Source organism: Schistocerca nitens, chromosome 5, assembly GCF_023898315.1.
Source record: "Schistocerca nitens isolate TAMUIC-IGC-003100 chromosome 5, iqSchNite1.1, whole genome shotgun sequence".
In the NCBI taxonomy this organism is placed as follows: Eukaryota; Metazoa; Arthropoda; class Insecta; order Orthoptera; family Acrididae; genus Schistocerca; species Schistocerca nitens.
In genome coordinates this window covers 616,107,444-616,128,492 of record NC_064618.1, presented here as the reverse complement: position 1 = coordinate 616,128,492, position 21,049 = coordinate 616,107,444, and the positions used below count along the sequence as shown (strand labels likewise).

General features: G+C 41.6%; 1 protein-coding gene and 1 non-coding gene across 2 annotated transcripts in view; one reads left to right on the top strand and one right to left on the bottom strand.

The window, feature by feature from the left end:
* Positions 1 to 21,049, bottom strand: part of LOC126260619 (sodium/potassium/calcium exchanger Nckx30C) — a 1,588,423-nt gene that overhangs the window by 287,627 nt on the left and 1,279,747 nt on the right. The gene's annotated exons all lie outside the window — the stretch shown is intronic.
* Trnai-uau (transfer RNA isoleucine (anticodon UAU)) lies at positions 32 to 106 on the top strand. Its single transcript has one exon. It is a non-coding gene; the product is annotated as a tRNA-Ile (tRNA).

Below are 21,049 nucleotides of genomic sequence, written 5' to 3'. Positions count from 1 at the left end.
AGACAGTCCCTGCAGTCGCACTATCCTCTGTGCACTCGATGGCTCAGATGGATAGAGCGTCTGCCATATAAGCAGGAGATTCCGGGTTCGAGTCCCGGTCGGGGCGCACATTTTGTCCTCTCCCCATTGATATATATCAACGCCTGTCAGCAGCTGAAGGTATTAATAATTCTAATTTCTTGCATAAATTCCTTCCATCTTTCAGCCTTCAATTCTTTGCTTAGTACTGGCTAGATGCATGCGTTATTAATATTCATAGAGCTGCTCCTTTCTTCACCAAAGATTTCTTTAATTTTTCAGTTGACAGCATCTATCTTTCACATAATTACAATATTACGAAAAGGGTAGATTGCTACTCACGATATAGGGATGTTGTTGGGTCGCAGATAGGCACAACAAAAAGACGGCTAAACATGTGAACTTTCAATCAAAAGGTCTTCTTCTAAAGTAGTCAACACCTACACATTCACGCAAGCAGAACTCACAGACACAGACGATCGTCTGTAGCTACCAACCTTATCATAATCTCGTCGTTATTGCACCCTGGATTTTCCATTGTTAATCTCCCCATAGTTACGTATGGTTCTACTGCTTTGAATTTTCTACGACGCCCGAAAGTTCAATATGTTATTGCCACAGTGCTAGTGCACAAAACTTAAACAACCAATGCTGTAGTTTACTTATATTATCAGAAAGCAATAGAAAATTGTATATTGGAGTGGATGTCGGCAGTTGGTACTACACGAGAGACAGAAGGCTGGAGAAGTGTTGAACGAACAGTGATGGAAGACAGTTAGCATACTGCAGGCAATAGAAACACGAGTAGAGGTGCTCACAAGCAGACACGTCTTATCAAAGTGGATTCTTATTTTATTTATTGTTATTATGGTCGTTCAAGGCAACAATACCATAAGCATAGGCCTGTATTTCTTAAGGTGCTCCTCACACATACGAAATATCTGCCGCGTCCAATGAGGGCTAGTAGCACTGATAGCACCTTTCCTAAAACCTGTATCTGGATGAATAAACACTAGTGTTTGAGTATGAGAAATAGTGAGAGCTTAATGTTCACGCACGACGCACATCAGATCTTAGTTGACATAAAGGAAGTCCAGACTGGGAACTCTTTTATCCAAATGATTCCTGGAAAGTTCATTGTGCAAACTAGTGTTAGAGTTTTATATTAATACTATCCAACAACGATTACTAATACAATAACCGAGTAGAAACGAGGATAGTGGTGGACCAGGAGTTATCAGAAACGTGCCCAGGGTAACTCAGAACTTCATAGCTTGCGATTGTGCATTCAAACATAGACGCTCCTTGTAAGCGTATACTGTTGCACTTGAGAAACTAAAAGAGAAAGTTTATCTTATTCAACACGACATCATTTACTGAAAAGTAAAAAAAAAAGGAGAAAGAAAATAAAACAGTCTTCCCCTCATTGCTTCAGATATCTTGACAGGGACTACATAGGAGGATGTTCTCAAAACTCGTGTTTTACAGATCAGAGCGTGGAATGTGAGATCCTGTTATACAATCGAAAAACAAAAATGAATGCATTGCAGTTAGTTATAGCGAGATTGGGTGAAGTATGCTGGCAGGAAGTCAGGAATGTTCAGGTTTATAAACACAAAATCAAATTGGCTTAATGCAGCACTATGTCTATTAATGAATAAGAAAATAGGGATGTGGGTAAGAAATTATAAAAATCAGATTGACTGTATCCATGGATATACAGATCTGTGTGGTCGAAATACTTAGATATTTATGTACCAGGTGCTTTACAAAGACTGTCTTTTCAGATTAAAGAAACACGTTAAATATTTTCTGATATTCACAGAAATATTTACTTCTACGAAAACAGTCAACACTGAAATTAAAGAACGCAGCATTTTCGATGGCCACTACCACCCAAGGAACTGTTCCCCAAAAAAATGGTTCAAATGGCTCTGAGCACTATGGGACTCAACTGCTGAGGTCATTAGTCCCCTAGAACTTAGAACTAGTTAAACCTAACTAACCTAAGGACATCACAAACATCCATGCCCGAGGCAGGATTCGAACCTGCGACCGTAGCGGTCTTGCGGTTCCAGACTGCAGCGCCTTTAACCGCACGGCCACTTCGGCCGGCAACTGTTCCCCAATCAGCGAACATCACAAGCACAGCATAAAGTAATTTTAAATATGAACAGCCCAGTGTTACTCTCCACCAAAACTATGGTTTGAAAGTTTTGGTACACTACATAAATAGGGTAGTGAATGGTAAGCTTACCAATAGCATTAGTAGCATTGTCATGGAAAGAAACGCAAATGAATTCCTAAGATAGACACAGCGAGCTGACGAATCCAGTTTGTTTTTGCGTTTGTTTGCTTGCTCGTTTAGCACATAATTACAACTGCAAATCTTTCAGCGTTAGTCTACTATGTATTTTACATACTTACAGATCGTAAAGTGTGTTTTATAGGTGATAAAAATTAATTGTTCGTGTAAGTTCTACGCTTTTACTTAACCAGAGCAATTACTTTTGATGCAAGTACACTTCAAATGCACAAATATAAAAATACGGTTGTTGTTGTTGTTGTTATTTTGTACTCCCTTGAACGTCCTTCATCATTATCAAAGGCTAGAGTATTCTGTTATTTTTGATAAATGAGAAAATTTTTCATGAATAACAGAAACATGTTTTTTGTAAGTTCGACGAGTGGTAGAAGAGGTGTTTGATCTATTTTCGTTTTGAGATTCTTTTATTTCAACTTTTTGTTGAGGAATTTGCGTTTTCTAGCTCTATATGAAAAATTTGTACTGTATTCTTCAGTTTTACTACAACATCTCTCTGTTTCACGATTCAAATCAACAATTTTCGAATAAAATCTGAATTAAATTCAGAGAAATATCGGCAGCAGTTGAGAGATTTATACCAAATAAATTAAAAAAAAAAAAAAACGACGGAGCTGGTCCTCCTTCGTACACAAAACGGTTTAGAACATTGTTGCAGAAACAACGAAACAAACATGACAAATTTATGCAGACGCAAAATCCCCAAGATTGGCGATCTTTTAAAGAACCTCGAAATTTAGCGCAGACTTCAATGCGAGATGCTTATAACAGTTTCCACAACGAAACTTTGCCTCGAAACCTGGCAGAAAATCCAAAGAGATTCTGGTCGTATGTGAAGTACGTTGGCGGCAAGAAACAATCAATGCCTTCTCTGTGTGATAGCAATGGAGATACTATCGAAGACAGCGCTGCCAAAGCAGAGTTACTAAACACAGCCTTCCGAAATGCCTTCACAAAAGAAGACGAAGTAAATGTTCCAGAATTCGAATTGAGAACAGCTGCCAACATGAGTAACGTAGAAGTAAATATCCTCGGAGTAGTGAAGCAACTTAAATCACTTAATAAAGGCAAGCCTTCTAGTCCAGACTGTATACCAATTAGGTTCCTTCCGGAGTATGCTGAAGAATTAGGTCCTACGTAACAATCATATACAACCGTTCGCTCGACGAAAGATCCGTACCCAAAGACTGGAAAGGTGCACGGGTCACACCAATATTCAAGAAAGGTAGTAGGAGTAATCCACTAAATTACAGGCCCATATCGTTAACGTCGATATGCAGCAGGGTTTTAGAACATATATTGTGTTCGAACATTATGAATTACCTCGAAGAAAACGGTCTATTGACACAAAGTCAACATGGATTTAGAAAACATCGTTCGTGTGAAACACAACTAACTCTTTATTCACATGAAGTGTTGAGTGCTATTGACAAGGTGATTTCAGATCGATTCCGTATTTCTGGATTTACGGAAGGCTTTTTACACTGTACCACACAAGCGGCTCGTAGTGAAATTGCGTGCTTATGGAATATCGTCTCAGTTATGTGACTGGATTTGTGATTTCCTGTCAGAGAGGTCACAATTCGCAGTAATTGATGGAAAGTCATCGAGTACAACAGAACGGATTCCTGGCGTTTCCCAAGGTAGTGCTATAGGCCCTTTTCTGTTCCTTATCTATATAAACGATTTTGGAGACAATCTGAGCAGCCGTCTTCGGTTGTTTGCAGATGACGCTGTCGTTGATCGACTGATAAAGTCACCAGAAGATCAAAACAAACTGCAAAACGATTTAGAAAAAATATCTTAATGGTACGAAATAACGAAAAGTGTGAGGTCATCCACATGAGTGCGAAAAGGAACTTGTTAAACTTCGGTTACACGATAAATCAGTCCAATCTAAAAGCCGTAAATTCAACTAAATACCTAGGTATTACAATTACGAACAACTTAAATTGGAAGGAACACACAGAAAATGTTGTGGGGAAGGCTAACCAAAGATTGAGTTTTATTGGCAGGACACTTAGAAAATGTATCAGACCTACTAAGGAGACTGCCTACACTACGCTTGTCCGTCCTTTTTTAGAGTACTGCTGTGTGGTGTGGGTTCCTTACCAGGTAGTACTGACGGAGTACATCGAAAACGTTCAAAGAAGGGCAGCACGTTTTGTATTATCGAGAAATATGGAGGCGTGTCACTGAAATAATACAGGATTTGGCCTGGAAATCATTACAAGAAAGGTGTTTCTCGTTGCGGCGGAATCTTTTCACCAAATTTCAATCACCAACTTTCTCCTCCGAATGCAAAAAAAAAAAAAAAAAAAAAAAAAAAAAATTTGACACCGACCTACATAGGGAGGAACGATCACAACGATAAAATAAGGGAAATCAGAGCTCGTACTGAAAGATATAGGTGTTCATTCTTTCCGCGCGATATACGAGATTGGAATAATCGAGAATTGTGAAGGTGGTTTGAAGAACCCTCTGCCAGACACTTAAATTTGATTTGCAGAGTATCCATGTAGATGTAAATGTAAACATTGACAGTTTCACTTTTGCTGTAAATAGTGTTTACTTTTAAGTAACAGACGTGAGGATAACTATGTAGAGAAAAATATTCCATTGGTTACGCGGCTCTTCATATATCCTCACTCACTTAATAACCGGTACGCTGCTTCCGTTTTTGAGGGGAATCTCGTAATATGCTGATAGTATATGTTAAGAAAGCGATCGTTATGAGGTACCGCCCGATAAGTATGCAAAAACCCTAACGTACAAGTAGCGCGGGTACGATCTTACCTGACCAAAGCAACCACGAAAACCACCATAGTCTGCGCTTCCTTATAATAGTCTACGGTAGCGTATGGTAGTTTCACGACTCTAGAATAGCTATTTGAGGATGAGCCTGTCGCTTTGAAAACGATAACAGCGCTTTTTGTTCTTCATAAGTAACTTTGCTAACTACGGCATGTTTTTACTTTGTTGTACAAATTAGCCTATATTTTCACGCAACCACGATCTCACCATGTAAATTTTTGACAAAATAGCATTCTATAGTAACTCCGCAAATCACAGGAGTTGTACTTTGAAGATTTGCTATGTAATCTATTCATATCAGCTGGTAGTGATTTTTTAAGAAGTTGAAACCAATTGCTTAAACTTGTGATGAAAAAAGTAACGAACATATCGTTCACAGAGCGGCCACTTTGTTCTCCTAAGGCAGTACGCCTAGTCTTTATAAAGTTGAAGTCGATTAGGTCTTAATCCTAGAGATCACTCGTAGGATGCGAGACCATTCGGAATAATTCTTTGTTGTATAGTTTTTAGGTCCTATCAAAGGATAGGACAAAAGTTAAAATTTAAAGGTGGAATGTGTTGGCGAATAAAATAAATTCCATGCTTACACTTGCGTTGATGATGTTGCTATCCCATTTTGGACCTACTTATCGACTCACTCTTGTATTAAGGAACCTACAGAACGTGGCAGTTGAAGGCAACTGCTGTTGTTACCCACGCTTTGCACACTTAAACACAGAAGTGCGAGTACCAAAACAGTCTCCTCAATACTTGAGACTGTATCGAGTGCGAACGTCTTAAGTGACGATGAAAGAAGACGCCGACAATGTTCGAGAAAGCACGCTGGAGCAAGACAAGCGGTTACTGTGCAGCAAGCAGCGAGCAGCGAGCCCGGCTATGTGTCTTGGCCGCTCGCAGCAGAGGTCACGGCGTACCGTCACGGAAAGAGCAGCAGCACCGGAATAGCGGGTTCGATCACAGTCTGGGAGCCGTTTCAGCTCGTTTTATGTCGTCCGTGATTAATGGCCGATCGCGTCGCATCGTCTGACCTTTGTGTGCAGGCGGATGCGAAACTTGCTGCCGATCGCTTCCAGTTCCGGCATTCAACAATTCACTTGAAATAATGGACGTCCACCACGTAATACGTGTGTTTAGCATAAAGCTACGGCATACGGTATTTTCCTCCGATATTACATGCCACATTCAGTTAATTATGTCAGCATCTTGGATGTCTGGTGTAAACATAAAATTTCTGTTATTCTAGTTCATTAGAATGTTAATAATATGAAAAGAAATAGATGGGAAAGAGATGTTGCTGGCGATGCTGGTATTCACATCAACTGACTGGAATTTACATACACAGACAGATGATTCGCAAAAAAGCTCCAAAAATTGTCCAAAACGTAACAGAACAACAAATAGTCTTTGTTGGAAAGGGTCAGGAAAATAAAAAAAATCCATGAAATTTAAGTACTAATCAAATCATTTATCAGTATTTGTTGGGAATCGGTGTTTCAATGCCTATTAATGCGGTACTGTGAGTCTGATGTAATTCATTACCTATTATGTTACATTATCCATAGAAATTTTCGAGATGAAAGGCTAAACAGGAAGCACTTAATGCCTCTACACTTAATGACTGTTGCAATAATATATCCGTTGCAAACCATCTGCATTTTTCTACTCTTGAAGCTTACGTTATCATCCAAAATTTTTGCACGCCATAGCTGCAAACGCTGATGTACACTGAAGGACAAATGATGGAAAAAGTGATTTCAGAGACGAGAATTGTGTAGAAATAAACCAGAAACGATAGAAAAATCAGCAAAGGGAGGCTTTAGAGGAGATGAAAACGTAACTTCAGGTAAGTCTACAACCATTTAAATTGATGGCTTGAAAGGGTACAGTACCGCCCGACATCGAAAACAGGTACAACATACTTCATTATTTTTGTCAGAACAACACATTTTTTTTGTAAAATAACTCAATTTCAATTAATACAGCGAAGCCGGATACCAGTGTGGGAAAGAATGACAATTTATTTATTTAATTGATCACATGTGCACTCCCACAAAATAATTGTCGAGTGGTGAGATAAGACATTTCATTACCCCATACTTGACCAATTACTGAGTCGTTTCTGTGCCGGTCAAATCGTCCCGGAGATTTGCATTGCCTGGGCATTCATTTGGGCAATTCTCTATTAGAAACGAAAACAAGAAAAGGACTGCGTTTGTAGTGAAGCATCAAAAAAAAAAAAAATCATTTCCACGTATTTTTGAAAATACCTTCGATAGTGCGAAAAAGTTGTACAAAGAAATATATAATATACGAATGCATTAGTGCAACATCCAAATTAAGACACATGATCTCGGACAGTTTCTGAAAGCTGGGTGCAGCTTTTTTGCATCTCTACATCGTGATTTTCTAAATGTCTTTATAGGAACGCTTCTTTATATGTCTATACACAGTTTCTAGGTTGGAAGCTGCGAAAAGCGCCGCCAGGTGTCAGGTATTCGTTAAGTTGACTCGACAGCTGGAGTATTTTAGTACTAAAACTTCATGCATGATGCGGCAGTTTTTCACGAATCTTAGTGTTTACGACGTCACATCTCTTGGTCTGTGTGTCGTGCATTTCGTAAATACATTCGGTGGCATACGAGGATACTGTATGCAATTTTTTTGTAAACAGAGTTAGTAGAAAAGAAGTAATAAATTTAAACGTCATTAACAATGTGGCAGTTTTTCACTCATCTCTGTGTTTATGGCGTCGTATCACCTCAACTGCATGTGGTACCGTGATATACTTTTTAGATGCATTTAACGGCATATGTGGGTACTACCTGCGAAATTTATTGCGACTACTGGTAGCAGCAGTGAAGGAATATATTTAAACGTTATGCATGATCCGGCAGTTTTTCTCGTATCTCATCTTTTATGCCGTCATATCTCCTGAACTAACGTAGGTAGGTCGTTCTTACGCCACAGGGATTGTTGCCTGATAGTCATGCATAAGCGTACTAAGTTTGGTTGAAATCAGTCCAGTCATTTAGGAGGAGATGTGTGACATACATATATACATTTTTATAATATTTGTGGATACTTTGAGGTTCACCGATGACATTGTGATTCTGTCAGAGACAGCAAAGGACCTGGAAGAGCAGTTGAACGGAATTGACAGTGTCTTGAAAAGAGGATATAAGATGAACATCAACAGAAGCAAAACGAGGATAATGGAAGGTAGTCGAATTAAATCGGGTGATGCTGCGGGAATTAGATTAGGAAACGAGAGGCTTAAAGTAGTAAATGAGTTTTGCTATTTGGGGAGCAAAATAACTGATGATGGTCGAAGTAGAGAGAGTATAAAATGTAGACTGGCAATGGCAAGGAAAGCGTTTCTGAAGAAGAGAAGTTTGTTAACATCGAGTATAGATTTAAGTGTCAGGAAGTCGTTTCTGAAAGTATTTGTATGCAGTGTAGCCATGTATGGTAGTTGTGGTGTGCATACTGTAAGACCTTCGGTACACACACCATCAGATTATTTGACTTGTCGCTCTAACGAAGTAGGCGAGTGTCAGCAATATGTCTCGTGGTCTTAACGTGGCGTGTTTATCTTCTGCCGTTAGGTCAAACGATAGAAATGCCACTTGCACGCTTAGAGTAGCAGATTGACGGTGACCAAGTTTAAACAGAGCTTGATTAATTTTCACACACATTTATTAAAATAATAAAAAGCATAGACATTACGTAACTTGATTCTGGATGCTCTTTACAATGACAATCTGAAGTTCCTTTGGTCTTGGTAGGTTTCACATATCCCTGATACTTGACAAAATGTCTTTTCATTTATCTTCATGGCTATGTACAGGAATATGGTAATTTTATCAGGCGCAGACTGAAACTTGACTATAGACTGGTACAGACTAATGCATACTGGTACAGACTGGTGCAGACAAATGCAGACTGGTGCAGACAAATGCAGATTGACTAATCGGAGGTCTGTACACTCGTTATAATACCTTGCGCGTTCAGGTATCACTGCGCGAGTATGATCCGCAAGGAGAAAAGGTTCTACGTTAGCAGCAATCTCATGGGCTGCGTTACATATTAATACATGGATCGACGGAAGCAGAATTTGGTCCGTCTCTAAGGCAGCGCCATCTCGTAGTGTGGAGACGGACTAGCGCTGCGCCTGCGCTGTTGTGCTTAGCGGGGCGCGCTCTAGTGGGAAACTTGTGTACGCGCTGACTACACGAAACTATGTACACAACAGAAGTGAAACATGGACGATAAATAGTTTAGACAAGAATAGAATAGAAGCTTTCGAAATGTGGTGCTACCGAAGAATGCTTAAGATTACGTGGGTAGATCACATAACTACTGAGGAGGTATTGAATAGAATTTGAGAGAGGAGAAATTTGTGGCACTACTTGACTAGAAGAGGGGATCGGTTGGTAGGCATATTCTGAGGCATCAAGGGATCACCAATTGCCAGCCAGGGTGGGCGAGCGTTCTAGGCGCTACAGTCTGGAACCGTGAGACCGCTCCGGTTGCAGGTTCGAATCCTGCCTCGGGCATGGAAGTGTGTGATGTCCTTAGGTTAGTTAGGTTTAAGTAGTTCTAAGTTCTAGGGGACTGACGACATCAGCAGTTAAGTCCCATAGTGCTCAGAGCCATTTGATCACCAATTTAGTATTGGAGGGCAGCGTGGAGGGTAAAAATCGTAGAGGGAGACCAAGAGATGAATACACTAAACAGATCCAGGAGGATGTAGGTTGCAGCAGGTACTGGGAGATGAAGAGCTTGCACAGGATAGAGTAGCATGGACAGCTGCATCAAACCAGTCTCTGGACTGAAGTTCACAACAACAACATGGATACTTGTGATAAATAAACGTAAATGTTTTCACTTATCCTCATTTTCGTTCACTGCATGTTTGGTACCCAATGTGGGGGACTTTGCGTATCCCTTTTTAACTCACAACAGTTTGGCACCCAGCGTCGGGTGATCCCACCTATCCCTTCTGAAATCTTCATATTTCATTCGTGCACCTGATATATCTAATTACTTTACTTATAATTAATTGCAAAAGTCACACTCAACTGCCATTATTTTACAATTAATAGCTGTTATTGACAGTAATTAATTTACGAACTCAGCCCTTAAACAAATCCACTTGTAGAATACAGCTGATTCGTACAACTGTAAATGAGTTTGAGCTTGACACCCACTCACGGACGCTATGCTAGGCTTTTCGTTTCGAGAAGTTGCGAGGAGAAAGTTTGGATTGTAAAGCCCTGCTCGTGACCGGGGCGTCAAACAGAGAGCTGCCGGAGTTTGCCAGCCAGGGATAACGGAGACCCAGAGGGACAGCAGCAGCAGTAACAGCAGCAGCTTCGTCCGCCCTGGCGCCCCGCCACCGGCTCTACCGCATCCAAGAAAAACGCCGCCACAAACTTTGGGCCCCGGCCAGCATCCGCCATAAATAAAGCCCGCCGCTGCCCGCCAAAGCCAGAAATGAATTACGCTCACGCGAGAAATAAGCGCCGGCGTACCTTTTTGTGGAAAAGGCGCGCGGGCCGGAGGAAGCGCCAGCAAAAGTAAGGAAAGCGGCCGCCAGATGGCTTCTGAAACTTGTGCAGAGCGCTGCTCCCTTGCCAGTGAACTCCGTGGCGCGCGGCACGAAGTCGCCAAATTGTCTGACGATGCAGTGCCGGCGGCGGCGGACCTGGCCTCAGGTCGATACTGTTTACCTCCTACTTTGCACTGACTTGACTGAGCTCCTGAAGGAACTCTCGTAGGTACCTGGCAGATACGGCACGAGTTCCGAATAACGGTGCGGTCGCAAGTTTTAATGTATGAAGTTTAAAATATACTACACCGTGTTAATCACAACGAGCAGAGGTACACCGCATATTTTCTACATTGTAAGATGACAGACAGATGAGGATAATGCATTTCGATTTGACAGTCGGCTGGCACTATTCCAAGCACAGGCGTACTACTGTCGCGAGAAAGTACCGGGTGGTTGTAACTGAAGTACAGTGTGGGCTGTAATCATCGGATAGCTGCGAAACTTGGTAAGTATGGTAATCCGTTGGTGAGAAACCGACTTACGCTGGAAAGCAAATCAGTTTCAACCGCTCGCTCACAGAAAGATCCGTACCTAGAGACTGAAAAATTGCTCAAGTCACACCAATACCCAAAAAGGGAAATAGGAATAATCCGTTGAATTACAGGCCCATATCACTAACGTCGCCTCCCCCCAAGAACCATAGGTTGCCGCTGGTGGGGAGGTTTGCGTGCCTCAGCGATACAGATGGCCGTACCGTAGGTGCAACCACAACGCAGGGGTATCTGTTGAGAGGCCAGACAAACGTGTGGTCCCTGAAGAGGGACAGCAGCCTTTTCAGTAGTTGCAGGGGCAACAGTCTTAATGATTGACTGATCTGGTCTTGCTTGTAACAATAACCAAAACGGCCTTGCTGTGCTGGTACTGCGAACGGCTGAAAGCAAGGGGAAACTACAGCCCTAATTTTTCCCGAGGGCATGCAGCTTTACTGTATGGTTAAATGATGATGGCGTCCTCTTGGGTAAAATATTCCGGAGGTAAAATAGTCGGAGCGTAGAATGTCAGATCCCTTAATGGAGCAGGTAGGTTAGAAAATTTAAAAAGGGAAATGGATAGGTTAAAGTTAGATATAGTGGGAATTAGTGAAGTTCGGTGGCAGGAGGAACAAGACTTTTGGTCAGGCGAATACAGGGTTATAAATACAAAATCAAATAGGGATAATGCAGGAGTAGGTTTAATAAAAATAGGAGTGTGGGTAAGCTACTACCAACAGCATAATGAACGCATTATTGTGGCCAAGATAGACACGAAGCCCATGCATACTACAGTAGTACAAGTTTATATGCCAACTAGCTCTGCAGATGATGATGAAATTGATGAAATGTATGATGAGATAAAAGAAATTATTCAGATAGTGAAGGGAGACGAAAATTTAATAGTCATGGGTGACTGGAACTCAAGTGTAGGAAAAGGGAGAGAAGGAAACATAGTAGGTGAATATGGATTGGGGCTAAGAAATGAAAGAGGAAGCCGTCTGTTAGAATTTTGCACAGAGCATAAGTTAATCAAAGCTAACACTTGGTTCAAGAATCATAAAAGAAGGTTGTGTACATGGAAGAATCCCAGAGATACTAAAAGGTATCAGATAGATTATATAATGGTCTGACAGAGATTTAGGAACCAGGTTTTAAATTGTAAGACATTTCCAGGGGCAGATGTGGATTCTGACCACAATCTATTGGTTATGAACTGCAGATTAAAATTGTAGAAACTGCAAAAAGCTGGGAATTTAAGGAGATGGCACCTGGATGAACTGACTAAACCAGAGGTTGTGCAGAGTTTCAGGGAGAGCATAAGGGAACAATTGACAGCAGTGGGGGAAAGAAGTACAGTAGAAGAAGAATGGGTAGCTCTGAGGGATGAAGTAGTGAAGGCTGCAGAGGATCAAGTAGGTAAAAAGACGAGGGCTAGTAGAAATCCTTGGGTAACAGAAGAAATATTGAATTTAATTGATGAAAGGAGAAAATATAAAAATGCAATAAATGAAGCAGGCAAAAAGGAATACAAACGTCTCAAAAATGAGATCGACAGGAAATGCAAAATGGCTAAGCGGGGATGGCTAGAGGACAAATGTAAGGATGTAGAGGCTTATCTCACTAGGGGTAAGATAGATACTGCCTACAGGAAAATTAGAGGCACCTTTGGAGATAAGAGAACCACTTGTATGAATATCAAGAGCTCAGATGGAAACCCAGTCCTAACCAAAGAAGGGAAAGCGGAAAGGTGGAAGGAGAATATATAGGGTCTATACAAGGGCGACGTACTTGAGGACAATATTATAGAAATGGAAGAGAATGTAGATGAAGATGAAATGGGAGATACGATACTGCGTGAAGAGTTTGACAGTGCACTGAAAGACCTGAGCCGAAACAAGGCCCCGGGAGTAAACAACATTCCATTAGAACTACTGACGGCCTTGGGAGAGCCAGTCCTGACAAAACTTTACCATCTAGTGAGCAAGATGTATGAGACAGGCGAAGTACCCTCAGACTTCAAGAAGATAATTCCAATCCCAAAGAATGCAGGTGTTGACAGATGTGAAAATTACCGAACTATCAGTTTAATAAGTCACAGCTGCAAAATACTAACGCGAATTCTTTACAGACGAATGGAAAAACTGGTAGAATCCGACCTCGGGGAAGATCAGTTTGGATTCCGTAGAAATGTTGGAACACGTGAGGCAATACTGACCTTACGACTTATCTTAGAGGAAAGATTAAGGAAAGGCAAACCTACGTTCCTAGCATTTGTAGACTTAGAGAAAGCCTTTGACAATGTTGGCTGGAATACTCTCTTTCAAATTCTAAAGGTGGCAGGGATAAAATACAGGGAGCGAAAGGCTATTTACAATTTGTACAGAAACCAGATGGCAGTTATAAGAGTCGAGGGGCATGAAAGGGAAGCATTGGTTGGGAAGGGAGGGAGACAGGGTTGTAGCCTCTCTCCGATGTTATTCAATCTGTACACTGAGCAAGCAGTAAAGGAAACAAAAGAAAAATTCGGAGTAGGTATGAAAATCCATGGAGAAGAAATAAAAACTTTGAGGTTCACCGATGACATTGTAATTCTGTCAGAGACAGCAAAGGACTTGGAAGAGCAGTTGAACCTTAATGGACAGTGTCTTGAAAGGAGTATATAAGATGAACATCAACAAAAGCAAAACGAGGATAATGGAATGTAGTCGAATTAAGTCGGGTGATGCTGAGGGAATTAGATTAGGAAATGAGACAATTAAAGTAGTAAAGGAATTTCGTATTTGGGGAGCAAAATAACTGATGATGGTCGAAGTAGAGAAGATATAAAATGTTGACTGGCAATGGCAAGGAAAGCGTTTCTGAAGAAGAGAAATTTGTTAACATCGAGTATAGATTTAAGTGTCTGGAAGTCGTTTCTGAAAGTATTTGTATGGAGTGTAGCTATGTATGGAAGTGAAACTTGGAGAATAAATAGTTTGGATAAGAAGAGAATAGAAGCTTTCGAAATGTGGTGCTACAGAAGAATGCTGAAGAGTAGATGGGTAGATCACATAACTAATGAGGAGGTATTGAATAGAATTGGGGAGAAGAGGAGTTTGTGGCACAACTTGACGAGAAGAAGGGACCGGTTGGTAGGACGTGTTCTGATTCTTCAAGGGATCACAAATTTAGGACTGGAGGGCAGCGTGATGGGTAAAAATCGTAGAGGGAGACCAAGAGATGAATACACTAAGCAGATTGAGAAGGATGTAGGTTGCAGTAGGTACTGGGAGGTGAATAAACTTGCACAGGATAGATTAGCATGAAGAGCTGCATCAAACCAGTCTCAGGACTGAAGACCACAACAACAACAACAACGTCACTAACGTCGATTTGCTGTAGGATTTTGGAACATATACTGTGTTCGTACGTTATGAATTACCTCGAAGGAAACGATTTATTGACACGTAGTCAGCACAGATTCAGAAGATATTGTTTTTGTGAAACACAACTAGCTCTTTATACTCATGAAGTAATGAGTGCTGTCGACAGGGGAAGTCAAATTGACTCCATATTTTTAGATTTCCAGAAGGCTTTCGGTACCGTTCCTCACATGCGTCTTTTAACCAAATTGCCTGCCTATGGAATATCGTCTCAGTTGTGCGACGGGATTTGTGATTTCCTGTCAGAAAGGTCACAGTTCGTAGTAATAGACGGAAAGTCATCGAGTAAAACAGAAGTAATATCCGGCTTTCCCGAAGGAAGTGTTATAGGCCCTCTGTTGTTCCCGATCTATATTAATGACGTAGGAGACAATTTGAGTAGCCGTCTTCGATCGGTTGCAGATGATGCTGTCATTCACCGTCTTGTAATGTCATCAGATGACCACAATGAATTGCAAAATGATTTAAATAAGGTTATGTATGGTGTGAAAAGTGGCAATAGACCCTGAATAAAGAAAAGTGTGAAGTTATTCATATGAGTACTAAAAGAAATCCGCTAAATTTAGATTACGCGATAAGTCACACAAATCTGAAGGCTGTAAATTCAACTAAATACGCAGGGATTACAACTACAAATAACCTAAATTGGAACGATCACATAGATAATGTTGTGGGTAGAGCAAACCAAAGACTTCTATTCATTGGCAAAGAACTTAGAAGGTGCAGACTGCTTACACCACTCTTGTCCGCACTATTCTGGAGTATTGCCGTGCGGTGTGGGATCGGGATCGTGTGGGACTGACGGATGACATTGAAAAAGCTGAAATGAGGGCAGCTCGTTTTGTACTATCGGGAAATTGGAGGAGTGCCATAGACATGAGACGTGAATTGGACTGGCAATCATTAAAAAAAAGGCGTTTTTCGATGCGACGGGATCTTCTCATGAAATTTCAATCACCGGTTTTCTTCTCCGATTGCTAAAACATTCTGTTGGCACCCTACATATGGAGAAATGATCATCACGATAAAATAAGAGAAATCAGTTTGGCTTCAGAAGGGGACTGGGAACAAGAGAGGCGATTCTGGCACTGAGACTCGTTATCGAAAAGCAATTACATAAAAATAAACCAACTTATGTTGCTTTTGTAGACATGGAAAAGGCATTTGTTAACGTTATTTGGCAAGAGATGTTCAGAATGATGAAGAAAAGTAGAATAAAGTACAAAGACATCCGTGTGATACTCAGTTCCTATCAGAATGAGGTGGCAGTGATTAGGAACTGTCACCAAGAACAAGAAGCAAATATTAGAAAAGGGGTAAGGCAAGGATGTGCTCTCTCTCCTCTTATATTCAATGCTTACATCCAAGAAGCTATAGACCGAGTTCGAGAAACTACTGAGGTGGGGATCAAAATTAATAGGCAGAAGATAGACAAGCTACGTTATGCAGATGATTTTGCTATAGCCACGGAGACCAAAGAAGATCTAGAGGAAGTCCTCAGAACAATGGAAAAATTCTATACAATCAGTATGGAATGAGATTAAACAAGACAAGAAAGTGATGGTATGCAGTACAGGAGCAGAATATGAACCTTTGAGAATGAGAATTGAAAGAGAGGAGATGGAAGTGATAGAGGAATTTACTTACCTGGGAAGCAAAATCACAAGAGATGGTAGAAGCCGGAAATAAATTGCAATCAGAATACAAAAGGCCAAAATTGCATTTAATCGGAGAAGGAACTTACTCACCAGCAACAACATCAGTCTGAAAATAAGGAAACGTGTCATGAAAGGTTTCGTTTGGAGTGTGGCCCTATGCGGATGTGAAACTTGGACGATTGGAAGAGAAGAGAGAAGACGGCTAGAGGCCCTCGAGATGTGGTGCTATAGAAGGATGATGAAGATCAGCTGGAGAGACAAAGTAACAAATGACGAGGTGCTTAGAAGAGTGCAGGAACCAGATCTCTGTGGAGGTACATCCAGACAAGAAGAGACAAACTTTTAGGGCACATCCTACGATAGAACAACTTCATTGGAACAATAGCAGAAGGAGCTACTGAGGGAAGGAATCGGCGGGAGCGACCAAGGATATCATACATGCAACAGATCATGAATGACGTTGGATGTAAGACAGACGTGGAAATGAAGAGGAAGTCAGACAGAAGAGGGGAATGGCGCTCAGCTGCAAACGAACCTCAGGGTTGAACACTAAAAGAAGAAGAAGACAGGAAAAAATTTAAGTGCTAGTTTTCCCCGCGTGCTGTTCGAGAGTGGAACAGTAGAGAGGCAGCTTAAAGGTGGTTCATTGAACCCTCTGCCATATACTTTATTGTGAATAGCAGAGTAATCACGTAGGTGTAGTTGTAGTTTCAGATGTGGCCACCAGGTGAAAATTTGGCTCTGTACACTGTTTGTATGGCGGTATGACATCGACGGTGTCATTTAACAAGCTATAAAGAGATTGAACAGAATGGCCATTGAGAAGAGAGACGATGCGCTGTTAGTGAAACTGGTTTATGTGTGAGTGACCATGCAGCTCGTGCCCCGGCTAATGCTAGAGCTCGTCCAGTGTCACGAGAATTGTCCATCCCTAGGTCGGCAGTACGGCAAGTTTTGCAGTCTATATTACAAGATCGGAACGGCGTAGCAACTGAAACTTCACGATCGGCAGCAGTGTTCTGAATTTGCTCTTCAGTTTGTGGCACAGATCGAAGTTGATGACATTTGACAGGGCAATATTCTGTTGCGTGCAGTGAGTATACAAACTGCCGAATTTGGGGTAGTATTAAACGGCGTGTTGTGCACGAAGAGCCATTGTGCTCGCCAAATGTGATTGCGTGGTGTGGATTCATAAGCATCTTCATTCTCCTTTCGTTCTTCTTTGAAGAGAATACACCCACAGGCGCTGTCAGTTATACCGTGACGCCTGCACCTCCTTGTACAGCATGTGATTCCCCCTTTGGAAGAGTGAACATTTGTGGAAAACACTATTTTCATGAAAGATAGGTCAACACCTCATGTCGCTCGTCCGCTAAAAGAACTGCTTAATGCAACGTTCCACGAACGTGTTATCCCCAGACGTTTTCCAGAAGCATGGCCTGCAAGATAACTTTGGCTCTTGGGATATCTAAAAGAACCATTTACTAACGACACATTCTGTCTCTACCTGATCTGAAGGCCAGTTACACAGGAGCACAAGTGCTCGTATTCCACCGGAACTGTCGCGAGCGACTTTTGATTACGTCATTTTTCGGATGCAGCGTCTCACCTATGTCTCCGGTGTTCATATTGAACAAATTGTGTTGGTTCTTGAGCCGTGTTCCGGGTCGCGTTGGTGCTGTTTGTAGGTTTCCGCCCTCTGTTGGAGGCCAGACCGTATCCTTTAGTTGGCATGGTTGCGGTTGTTTGTCTTTTTCTCGTCTTGACTGGCACCACTCGTTTCGCAAGCGTTGCCTATCCGCTAGTGGCAGCAGCGGCGGTTATCGATATGTAGTAACTGTTGCCCTATCTTTGGGGCGACATCGTTGTTTTTCCGTGTCGTGTGAGTGTGGTAGTTCGTTTGGGGATACAGGAGGAGCCAGGTCCGCGCAGTGGGAGAACGCGCCGGGACTGTTGGCGGCACGCATGGACTACCGGATGGAAGGGCAGCGGTCACGAGGGTGCACGACCTCGTCGTAAACCAGATCCTGCAGGCTTTAAGATGAGTGCATTGCGATTCAAGTTGAGAAACCTCCACCATTGTGACATCTCGCGATTCTCCAGTGACCTGGGTTCGTGTTGCTGCTCGTAGTGAACGCGAAGCGAAGAGCAGCGAGGGGAATGCTTGGGGAGAGCGGATGTGATTAGCTTTCCTCGACTTCTTATTACGATTTACTGCGTTCAGCTTGTTACAATTTGTTAAGTTAAACCAGCGGTATTTTTTCTGCCTGGTGGTCGCTAACACCCCAGCTACCTGCCCTGGGGGTTAGTGTATGTAACGGCAGTGTACGTTTCCTCGCCTTGCCGCTGCTGTCTGATAAGGCGTGTAGTTTGACACCTTTCCTGATTGTAGGCCGTTTGTGATTCTTCTACTCTCGTTGTAGTGATTCCTTTTTCTTTCCGGGCGCTCTAAGCATAGTATTCTGGGAGGCGTAGTGCAGTCCGCCGGTTCCGGGTTTTGGCGTGTTGTTCCATTCATGCATTTGGTTTATTGGACTTCAGGTAGCTTCAGCAAGATTATCATTAGTCATTCGTTAGACTGCCACTAGTCTGAGTTACCACCTTGTGAAGTGAATGCAACTCTTGGCTGCCTATCTCATCGCTCGCGAAAGTGTTTGTTGTGACCTTCTCAGAGGTCGATTCCCGGAGCACCGTCTGTGACTGGTTCTTGTGTTTTATTATTGTATTATTTATTACCATACCTTGTAATGCCTACATTAAAGGTTATGTATGTCTAGTTAATAGTTCTGGTCGCCTTCTGGAATAAATCTATCAGTGTAAGGGTTGTGTTACAAGGCTACCATCATCTTATTTCACCCGTTTGGTGGTCAGTTGCTCGTTTCTTTAAATTAACCTTTGCTTGTATTTGCTGTTTTGCAGCATGTTTCTAAATTTTTAATATAATTGCCGTTCCTGGCGTGTAAGGCCTTCAGCTGTGATTGTGGTCATTTGCTATGAAAAAATAGATCAATATTTGTATTTTAGCAGTAAGCCTTAAAACCTTATTTACTGCCATTCCTGGCGTCTTATACCTTCTCCTGTGTTTGTTGCCACTTTTTAATATTTCAATACCTGTAAGTTGAAACTGCAGCGAGTTCTTAAACATTCTTAATTTCTTGCCATTCTTGGCGTGTAAGGCCTTCAGCCGTGATCACAGTGGCTTCTTTTTCTTTATTGTTGAGTCTGGAATTTCTGTTTTAAAAATAAATGTGTTTAACTGTAAAAGGCAACGAATAGTAGCTGATTACGGCTCCGTCCACAATCGTAACCGAATCCTGCCTTCCCTTGACAACCAAGTTTCAGTTATGATGTTTAAAGATTTCTGTGTAGAGTAATTTGAAAAACCAGAAGTGCAGAGGCACTATGGGATAATAAATTAGAATAAATAGCCGGCCGGAGTGGCCGAGCAGTTCTTGGCGCTACAGTCTGGACCGCGCGACCGCTACGGTCCCAGGTTCGAAATCTGCCTCGGGCATGGATATGTGTGATGTCCTTAGGTTGGTTAGGTTTAAGTAGTTCTAAGTTCTAGGGGACTGATGACCTCAGAAGTTAAATCCCATAGTACTCAGAGCCATTTTTAGAATAAATATCTGTAGACGTATAATTTCCTTTAAATAGCTAATACTGAATAATGCTAATTTTAACCGAATCATCATAACGATACGCAAATAACTCACAAACAATGTACCCCCAAACAACAAGCTGACGTTACTTCGTAGGAACCGTAAATTATATTTATATTTGATATACGAGTACAATAATTGTGGTACCAATACGTTAGACACGGTTTTTTTATTTATTCGAAAGTTTTCGCTACACAACGAAAGACATTCAGCACGATTTACCTGCAAAAATCATTGCCATTGGCATATTTCAACAGGTAAAAGGTTTAAGCGCGTAAGCACATATAATATGTACGGTAAATACATTTTTCTGAGTTTTACAACGATAGCTGCTATGGCCCAAACATTAGGAAACATTCCTCACCCATAAGATGAACATCAACAAAAGCAAAACGAGGATAAAGGAATGTATTCGAATTGAGTCTGGTGATGATGAGGAAATTAGATTAGGAAATGAGACACTTAAAGCAGTAAAGGAGTTTTGCTATTTGGGGAGCAAAATAACTGATGATGGTCGAAGTAGAGAGGATATAAAATGTAGACTGGCAACGGCAAGGAAAGCGTTTCTGAAGAAGAGAAATTTGTTAACATCGAGTATAGATTTAAGTGCCAGGAAGTCGTTTCTGAAAGTATTTGTATAGAGCGTAGCCATGTATGGAAGTGAAACATGGACGATAAATAGTTTGGATAAGAGAGAATAGAAGCTTTCGAAATGTGGTGCTACAGAAGAATGCTCAAGATTAGATGGGTGGATCACGTAATTAATGAGGAGGTATTGAATAGGATTGGGGAGAAGAGGGGTTTGTGGCACAACTTGACTAGAAGAAGGGATCGGTTGGTAGGACATGTTCTGAGGCATCAAGGGATCACCAATTTAGTACTGGAGGGCAGCGTGGAGGGTAAAAATCGTAGAGGGAGACCAAGAGATGAATACACTAAACAGATTCAGAAAGATGTAGGTTGCAGTAGGTACTGGGAGATGAAAGAAGCTTGCACAGGATAGAGTAGCATTGAGAGCTGCATCAAACCAGTCTCAGGACTGGAGACCACAACAACAACGGTAGA